Genomic DNA, 10,681 nt, shown 5'->3' on the forward strand with positions numbered 1-10,681 from the left:
AGTTACTGAGCTGTGTTTATGTGCTTTAGCTATTTAAGGTAGCTTGTCCATGAGACCCTCGATGTTACAAATCTCGTCTCGTCCTTTCAAGGGACCATGTTTCGTTTTACTTAACACTATTGTCTAAGATAACATTTATTACAACACAACAATCATTCATAACCAAAATCAACTCATAGCAGTTTCTTAGCATAATTAATTCAGACAACTCCAGTCTAACTTTAAAATAATACATAAAACACGCGTTATATCATTAATAAATCAAACACAGATTAAAGTTATGGCTAGTAACTAGCCTTCTTGAACGATCTTTCTAAGCATAATGAGGAAACTGTTAACCTCAAGCATTCTTGTCTGCTTCATGTCCTTCCTTCGGCTTCCTGCAATCCCTTGCTAGGTGTCCACGCCATCCACAGTTGTGACACCTATGATGATCTTTGAACTTTCAAGAGGAATGTCCTACTCTTCCACACCTGTAGCTGTAACGATTCCGGAAAATTCAGGTATACCCTAGCCGGAATATACTATTTACGTGTTATTCAATACTGAATATATGAATTATAATGTGTTTATACGAGTATATAAGATTCACAGTACGAATTATACTCGAATGAACAACTAGTCGTATCGGGATTACGATTAATCGATGAACGATTATTGAAACCCGAACGAATCAGGAATTACATTATAGACAAAATATATAATGTTTAGTGATGTTTACGAAGTATTAAAGCTTCGGGATAAGTGAATTATAACACAGAAAAAGAATGGTAAGTTTAATGGTACGTCAGTACGCTAAACGAAACCTTTAACGCCAAACCAAGCAAGAGATAATCAATCAAGCCGAAAAAGATGCGTAATCATTAATAAAATGATGTTTTAAGTCAATAAATGTCATGGTTTAAGTTTTTAAAGTTTTTAAGTCGGTTTTATGAAAATTTTATTTTAACCCGAAAAACGACCATTTTAGGCTCGTTTTAAGCCGAATTACGAGTTTAAACGAGAAACGAACTGAGCCAGATTATCCAAAACATTATCCGGATTACGAAAATCCGAATGTGTGGCCTAGAATGGATGTGTGGGCCCCACCCCACACATGACCTTGGACCGATCGGTCCTTGTGCACACACATATACACTTCATTTCTTTTTTCTAACACTCCAAACTCTCAAAACTCTCTCAAACCTTCAACATTCATCCAAGTTCTTGATTTGCAACCAAGATTTACAAGGTATAACGCATGTTTTAATGCTTGAATCTTGTTTCCAACTTCATGATCTTGAGAAAAGGAGGTTTCAAATGTAAAAATGGGTGAAAACCCGAGTTGAAACCGATTCTCGCATGATCAAGTGATGTATACAAGTTATACAAAGGATCTTGATCCAAGTAATGAGTAAAAAGAGTCGAGAACGGATTTTTACGGTTAAAACCTTTGTTTTTATATCAAAACCGACACTATGAAAGAAATGGTTTGATTGTTGGTGTAACTTGCTTGGTATGGTGTTATTGTGCTTGTAGGTGTTGTATCTAGTTGCTAGTAAAGGCTAGAAATCAAGATCTTCGCGATCTAAGGCTAGAAACACAAGGTAGTTCGGTTTTCGTGTGGTTCTATGATTTTGGACAGATTGTAGTGTGCTTAGAGTCGGGTCATGAAATTTCACAGAGATGATCTACACATGAAAATATGAGATCTGTGAAGTTTTGGTAATTTTTGGATAAAGGATGAATATTTGGTGAATTTAATGCTCGGTTTTGGCCAAAAATGGTGAAAAATAGCTAAACATCATGAACAATTCTGGAAAATTTAAGATAAGATTTTTATAACATATAAAAGTCACACACAAAATTTCAGGTTCATTGGAGAAGTCTAAGTAGGCTTTTCGGTAAAACGAGTTCTAGGGATTTCTAGCTCGGTTTTGGTAAAAATGGCATGAAAAATGAGTTTTTGGTTCTGGAAAAATTACAGTGAACTAAGTGGGTGACAGGGGTCATCCCAGAAAAATTTGGGATTTTTCGAAGGTCATTTGGTATTTTCGAAATATTTGGTGTTTAAATGACGTTTAAAAATGGTTAAATAAATCTTAGGTACAAAAATTAATTCTGGAAAAATTTTATAAAATTTCTTACTGTCAAAATATGTTTTGTACAAAATTTCAAGGTCCAAGACTAAACGGATATTTATTTGTGCTAATTGGAACTTAAAAACAAACTTTTAAAGCTTAAAACGAGTAAACCGGCAAAGTTCGCCTAAGCGAGCTGACTGGTGCATAAAAACCCTAAAAATGGACTATTTTCATGAAACTAAGTTAATCAAGTAAAAATAAATCATCCGAAAATAATTCGGATGATTTGGGTAATTTTACCCGATTTTACTGTTTCCGGCACCTAAATGACGGAAACGGGCCCCGCGGCCAAACGGGGTGTCCAAACCGAGCTCTAATTTCATCACTTTAACTAAAATAACAGTCAAACACCATTTTTGGGTCGGGTGTGAACAAACTCATTTTTGAAACTAAAAACGGATAACCGTGCTAGGCACGCAAATCAAGGAAAACATAAAAATGATAATTTTGACCGTCAGACTCTAAGTAATGTCACAATCTGAGTCCTTAGAAGTGTCACGGGGTTAACATTGTCCCCGGATCGAGTACAGTACTGGGTTAACAATGTCCCCAGATGTACCGATTGACACGGATTTAATTTATGGGAATTATATAGTAACGACTAGATATCATATTACAGATCCAGGCTTATAGCAGTTCATTGTATCACGTCCCGACTCACAGAAAGGTGAGTTTTCACGAGCCCCTTTTAATGAACCGTTTTAAATATTTTCCCGGGGCGGAAAGCATGTCTTTATTAAAGTATTTAAGTACATACCGATCGTATGGAAACACTTGTATATTTATATATATATGGTTTGATGCACAGAATATATAAATTGTTTATCGTGTGGGATTGTTCTGGGGTAACATAGTTCCCAGAGGTTATTATTGTTCTGGGGAAACATAGTTCCCAGAGGTTATTATTGTTCTGGGGAAACATAGTTCCCAGAGGTTATTATTGTTCTGGGGTAACATAGTTCCCGGAGGTTATTATTGTTCTGGGGTAACATAGTTCCCAGAGGTTATTATTGTTCTGGGGAAACATAGTTCCCAGAGGTTATTATTGTTCTGGGGTAACATAGTTCCCAGAAGATTAATGAAAATGTTCTGGGGAAACATAGTTCCCAGCATAATTACATTGCTAATAAATGATTATTAAAATGATCTGTCAGTGTTTATTTAAATTAGTGAAACTCACCAACTATTCGTAGTTGACCCGTTTTCTTTACATGTTTTCTAGGTATGCCCAAGTTGGAATGATTGATATGTACTTAATGATCTGTGCTACTTGTTGGAAGCTTGCTGATCTATATTTTGTATTGAATATATTAATGTCTTATCGGTAAAACATGTGTGTAACACCTAGACAGTAACGAAACTCGCAACAATGTAATATGATATAAATTAATGTAGTGGTATTTTCTTTATAAGCAATGCTGTTGATATCAGATGTGTCTGTTGCATCCCGTGTACGTTTCCGCTGCGGTTACGGGGTGTTACAGTAGCAAACACCTAATCCCATTCTGCACTCTCCCGGGTGTCTCTTCCCACATATTTCACAAGCGGTGAACTCCTCCTGCCTTGCCTTCTTCTTACGTGGATCCAACTCATTGGCTTCATTTGGTTTAGGGTTGGGTTCTTTTTCTTCGGTTCCGTCTTCTCCTCTTCACAGATGGCAAGGTCCTCATAAACCATCTCGGCCAATTCCACGGCCGAGTCAAATGTTGCGGGTTTACTAGCCTTAACCAAAGTGCGAACATTCTGCGGAAGTCCTCTTATGTAACACTTGATCCTCTTAGCTTCGGTGTTAACCATATCAGGCACCAACCTAGACAGTCGGTTGAATTCAGTAGTATACTCACGATGTGTCATCTTATCGGCCTTCAAATTCAAGAACTTCAACTACGTCCTTTCAACTTCGAAATCCGCACAAAACTTATTCAACACCAATTCCTTAAGATCATCCCATCTTAAATCCTTGACCTCATCCCTAGTCTTTCTCTTCTCCACACTTTCCCACCAATACATAGCTTCTTCTCCAAATGACTGAGTAGCATAACCCACAGCTTGGTCGGGACGGCATTCGCTAATGCGGATAATTTTATCCATGGCGGTTATCCATTGAAAAGTAGCGATTGCGTCTTCCAAGCCAGTTAGCTTCGGCGGGTCACATCCTTTGAAGGACTTGTAGTTACACCCACCTCGGCCTCACTTTCCATCATCAACTTTCACATATCCAGCTTCACCCAAGTCACCATTCTCTCCCTCACCATTTCCCCCTGACCTTTCAGCAGTTCTCCCATGGCTTCCAGCAGATCTCTCGGGATTCTGGTTCTTCACAGCAGTGGCCACAGCTTGAAAATTAGCTGCTTGAATCGCAGGGTCAAGTTGAACCCCTTCGTTGTTGCTCGGGTTTCCTCCAGTTGCGCTTCCATCGTCTTTGGTGTTGGAAGCTGCTTCCACCGAGGGTTGCCGGACAAGACGAGGCTTGCCACGACGTCCGGTGCGACCTCCAGTTCCAGAAATTTCTCCAGCTCCAGCCATCGTATTCTAAAAGGAAAAACACAAACGGTGTCTAGTACGATACCCATCCTACCATTTTACACCATTGTCTAGTACGACAGTTTATCATAACATAAATAATCATTCATAACCAAACTCAATATATTACACGTCATAGATAAGCATAAGTTTTAGACCTTAACACAAAACAAATTCTTAGGTAATCTTACTTAAAACGAAATTAAACTATTGTCTAAACAATTATTCCTTCACAAGCTCTCCTCTTTGCAGTTTTCCTTTGGCCTATGCTCCTATCCCTTTCGCGCATCCCGCCTCCGTTCTCCTGCACTTCCTTTCCATGTGACCAGTTTCACCGCATCTGTAACACGCGGGCCTTGCAGTGCATTCTGGAGCATAATGCCCCACCTCTCCACACTTGTAACAGGCATTTGATACAAGCCTGCACTCTCCACCATGAGCCTTACCACACTTTTGACAAACGTTGGTACCCTTACCCCTTCACTCACCACCGTGCATCTTTCCGCACACTTTGCATGTTTCCTTGTTTGCCCTCTTCTGTGTCTTCCTCCCTGCATGCTCCACGACATTCGCAGATCGTTTGGTTCCTTCCGCTTCTCCTTCATTGCCATCACCTTTCTCACCGTCTTCTCCTGTCCTCTCAGTGGTCTTTGCATGCCCTTCGGCAGACTTCCCTGGACGTAATTTCTTCACTGTAGCAACTACCGCTTGAACAATGGATGCTTGAACAACAGGATCCAGTTGATACCCTTCATCGCTGCTTGGTCCTTGCAGAGTTTCACTTTCCTTCTTTCTCTTAGTAGTAACTGGTTCTTCAGAAGGTTCCCGGACAACATGTGGCCTAACAGGATGTCCCGTGTGGTTTCCTTTACCAACAAACCTTCTTGCTCCCGCCATTCGTATTCTATAAGGAAACACAAACGTTATCACTCTAGAAATTATTTAGCACATGGTTCGTAAAGTAAGTAGTTAATTGTAACGATTCCGGCAAATTCAGGTATACCCTAGCCGGTATATACTATTTACGTGTTATTTGATACTGAATATTTGAATTATAATGTGTATATACGAGTATGTATGATTCACGGTACGAATTATACTCGATTATACAGTTAATCGTATTGGAAGTACGATTAACCGATTGACGGTTATTGAAACCCGAATGAATCGGAGATTACATTATAGACGAAATATATAATGTTTAGTGTTGTTTACGAAGTATTAAAGCTTCGGGATAAGTGAATTAAAGCACAGAAAAGAGTTTTCGATTTAATGGTACGTCGGTACGTTAAACGAAACCTTTAATACCAAACCAAGCAAGAGGCGATCGATCAAGCCGAAAAAGATGCACAATTACCGACAATATGATGTGTTAAATCAATAAATGTCATGGTTTAAGTTTTTAAAGTTTTTAAATCGGTTTTATATAAATTTCATTTTTAAGCCGAAAAACGACCGTTTTAGCCTCGTTTTAAGCCGAATTAAACGTTTAACCGAAAAACGAACTGAACCAGATTATCCACAACATTATCCGGATTACACAATCCGAATGTGTGGCCAAGATTTGAGATGTGGGCCCCACCCCACACCATTACATGGACCGATCGGTCCACTTCACCCACATTAACATTTCATTTTCTTTTTTTACATACAATCCAACTCCAAAACCTTTCCCTCTCTTCAAATCTCATCCAAATCCTTGATTTTTAACAAGAATCACAAGGTAAAAACATGGTTATAATGGTTAATTCATAGTTTTGATTCCATGATCTTGAGTTGTTTGCAAGAGAATGAAGTTTCAAGTGAAAAATGGGTGAAAACCAGAGATGAAACCGATTCTTGCATGATCAAGTGATGTATACAAGTTATACAAGGGATCTTGGTCCAAGAAAGGAGTTAAAAGACTCAAAAACGAATTTTTACGGTTAAAATCTTTGTTTCTTTATCATAACCGAAACCATGAAAGAAATGGCTTGATTGTGGGTGTAACTTGCTTGGTGTGGTGTTGTTGTGCTTGTAGGTGTTGTATCTAGTTGCTAGCAAAGGCTAGAAAGCAAGATCTTTGCGATCTAAAGCTAGAAACACAAGGTAGTTCGGTTTTTCGTATGATTTATATGATTTGGACAGATTGTGATAAACTTAGAGTTGGGTCATGAAATTTCACAGAGATGATCTACACATGAAAATATGAGATCTGTGAAAATTTGGTAATTTTTGGATAAAGAATGAATATTTGGTGAATTTAATGCTCGGTTTTGGCTAAAAATGGTGAAAAATAGCAAAACATCATGAAAACTTCTGGAAAATTCCAGATAATCTTTTCATAATATGTAAAAGTCACACACAAAATTTCAGGTCCATTGGAGAAGTCTAAGTAGGCTTTTCGGTAAAACGAGTTCCAGGGTTTTCTAGCTCGGTTTTAGTGAAAATGGCATGAAAAATGAAATTTTGGTTCTGGAAAAATTACAGGGAACCATGTGGATGGCAGGGGTCATCCCAGAAAAATTTGGGATTTTTCTAAGGTCGTTTGGTATTTTCGACATATTTGGTGTTTAAATGACGTTTAAAAATAGATAAATAAATGTTAAATATTAAAATTAATTCTGGAAATATTTTTATAAAATTCCTTACTGTCAAAAAGTGATTTGTGCAAAATTTCAAGATCCGAGACTAAACGGATAATTATTTGTGCTAAAAAGAACATAAAAACAAACTTTTAAAGCTTAAAACGCGTAAACCGGCAAAGTTCGCCTAAGCGAGCTGACTGGTGTATAAAAACCTTAAAAATGGACTATTTTCATGAAACTAAGTTAATCAAGTAAAAATAAATCATCCGAAAATAATTCGGATGATTTGGGTATTTTATCCGAAATAACAGTTTCCGGCACCCTAAAGACGGAAACGGGTCCCGCGGCCAAACGGGACGTCTAAACCGAGCTCTAAATTCACGGCTTAAACTAAAATATTAGTCAAACACTATTTTCGGGTCGTGTGTGACCAAAACTCATTTGTGAAACATAAATAAAAACGGATAACCGTGCTAGGCACGCAAAACGAGGAAAACAAAATAATAATAATTTGACGGTCAAACTCTAACGATATCACAATCTGAGTCCTGAGAAGTGTCTCTGGGTTAACATTGTCCCCGGATCGAGTACAGTACTGGGTTAACAGTGTCCCCAGATGTACCGATTGACACGGATTTAATTTATGGAAATTGTATAGTAACGACTTAGGTATCATATTACAGATTCAGGCTTATAGCTGTCACTGTACTACATACTGACTCACGAGAAGGTGAGTTTCATGAGCCCCTTTTTACTGAACTGTTTTAAATATTTTCCCGGGGCGGAAAGCATGTTTCTATCAAAATGTTTAAGTACATGCTGATCGCATGGAAATGAATGTATTTATATAGTGTTTATTGTACGGGAATCGTACGGTAATGTATTAAGATGGTAATTGTCTGAGTTGCTAAAATTGTAAGGCCCGAAACAGTGTTCTGGGTTAACAGTGTCCCCAGAGGTTATTAAATGGGATTCTGGGTTAACAGTGTCCCCAGAGGGTATTAAATGCGTTTCTGGGTTAACAGTGTCCCCAGAGATTATTAGATGTGTTTCTGGGTTAACAGTGTCCCCAGAGGTTATTAAATATGTTTCTGGGTTAACAGTGTCCCCATGGGTTTTGGGTGTGCTTCTGGGTTAACAGAGGTTTCACTTGTGGGCTCAGCATAATTACATCGCTAATTTATGATTATTAAAATGATTTGTCATGGTTTACTTAAATTAGTGAAACTCACCAACTATTCGTAGTTGACCCGTTTTCTTTACGTGCTTTCTAGGTACACCCAAATTGGAATGAGTGATACGTGCTTGATGATGTGTGCTATTTTGTGGAAGCTTAAGGATCTATATTTTGTATTAAATATGTTAATGTACTATCGGTAAAACTTATGTGATAACGCCTAGACGGTAACGAAACTCGGAACAATGTAATACGTTTAAATTAATGTAGTGGTGTTTTCTTTGTAAGCAATGCTGTTGATATCAGACGTGTCTGTGGCATCCCGTTTACGTTTCCGCTGCGGTTACGGGGTGTTACAGAACTTGGTATCAGAGCCATTGGTTATAAAGAATTAGGATGTCTTTAAAAGATACCTAAAATATAACCAGTAGCTCAAGTGTTATAGGATCTGAATATCAACTAATAATTTATTGTGACGAGATCTGGATGAACTTGGATGGACAAGTGAGTTACTATGGTCCGGAACATAATAACAGACTTGTCTGCACGAGGGAATTCAGGGGAAGTCACGGGGGACTTTAATAGGTAAAATTGGCAACATATGTGCAAATATATGATAATATTGTTATGTGGTCAAGTTGTATAAGTAAGTGTATATTAAATTGATTATGGTTTACACTATGAAAAGAACTATATGTTTGATTAACTTGTGTGCAGGTAAGAATGTCAAGAACTCCTAGTTTATCGGTGGAGGAGGACCCGGAGGAAGTCAGCTCCGGGAACTCTGGGAGTCTACGCATATCATCCAGCTCTGAGCCTAGCGAGGCTAGTCGTAGGAGCTCTAGCCAGTCCTCCCCAGTCAGGATTGCCAGATCCCCCACCCCACCCGCACCACAGGCCACCCCTATCCCTCCCGGATTCGGACCCCGCCTCACGGCGCGGATCAGTATCCCGCATGTTCCACCGACCTCTCCCCCACCCAGACCTGCTACCCGTCGGGGCGAGTCCTCCCGCTCCCAGCCCGAGCCTGTGACTCCACATGTGTGGGGTCTCCCTAGGCAGGAAAGGGACGCGGCGGCATGGCTACGAGTGCTCACCGAGCAGGTGAATGAGCACTCCGCCGCCTTGACAGTGGGAGTGCAGAGGCGGATGTATCTGGGGGACTGCATACTGGACCACCAGTATGCGATTGCGCAGTTGAAGAGGGAGTGCTCATACTCCCAGTGGATGATCGGCCGGATGGAGATGCGGATCCGGGGTATGTTGGCCGTGATGGTGGTGTTGGTGGCTGTGTTGGTAGGGTTGGTATACCACCGTAGTTAGTTATGTTAGGATGGGAGTAATCAGGGACCGCTTTTTGATACTCTGTGTAAGCAGTTAGTGGTGATGCTAACATAGAGTGAATCTTGGGTAGTTATAATACAACCACTGGCCCTTAGGGGGTCTCTTTTGGGGCATATCATTATAGATACTTTTGGGTATCATTCAAGCACTGACCCATTGCGGGTTATGTCGAGATGATGCCGACATAGGCCCTATGTATGAAAACTTAACCTATGTAATGGTGACAGGGAAGTAATGTGAACGGATGTTTGTGTAATATGTACTAATGTTTATTAATGAATGGAATGTGGGTTATGTTTTATGATTGGAATTTGTATTAATTACATGTATTTTTCTGAATGTTGTGTAGAATGGCACCAAAACGATCAGCTCAAATGTCGGAAGTGGATGTGAGCCGTTTGATTGCTCGACAGTTGGAGGCGGTGATACCGGATATAGTATCGCGCATCGCCGCCAGTATTAACAATTCGACCAATCCAACCCCTCCGAGCAATCAAACGACCACCAATAATGACGGGGAACAAAATGCTAATCCTCCACAGAACGATAACACGATTCCGAGTAATGACGCACCGCCTAGGGTGGTCGTTACGGACAGTAATGGCCCTATACCAACTGTAGAAACGAACCGCACTGAACCAATTCCTGCATCCAGGGGTTGTTCAATCAAAGACTTTATGTTGTGCAAGCCCCTAGAGTTTAGCGGGTCTGAAGGACCAAATGGGTTGGTTAAGTGGATCGAGAAAATAGAATCAGTTGTGAACATCAGCAACTGCCCCGAGGATTGTGTTGTTAAGTACGCCACCTGCACATTCACGGACCATGCCTTGACATGGTGGAACACCATAGTGCAGACTCGCGGTCAGGCGGCGACAAACCGCATGACCTGGACAGAGCTCAAGGCTCTTGTACTGGAACATTTCTGCCCGAAAAATGAATTGCAGAAA

Source organism: Bidens hawaiensis, unplaced genomic scaffold, assembly GCF_021521415.1.
Source record: "Bidens hawaiensis isolate Kalapana, Puna unplaced genomic scaffold, B.hawaiensis_p1.1 tig00054704_1, whole genome shotgun sequence".
Classification (NCBI taxonomy): Eukaryota; Viridiplantae; Streptophyta; class Magnoliopsida; order Asterales; family Asteraceae; genus Bidens; species Bidens hawaiensis.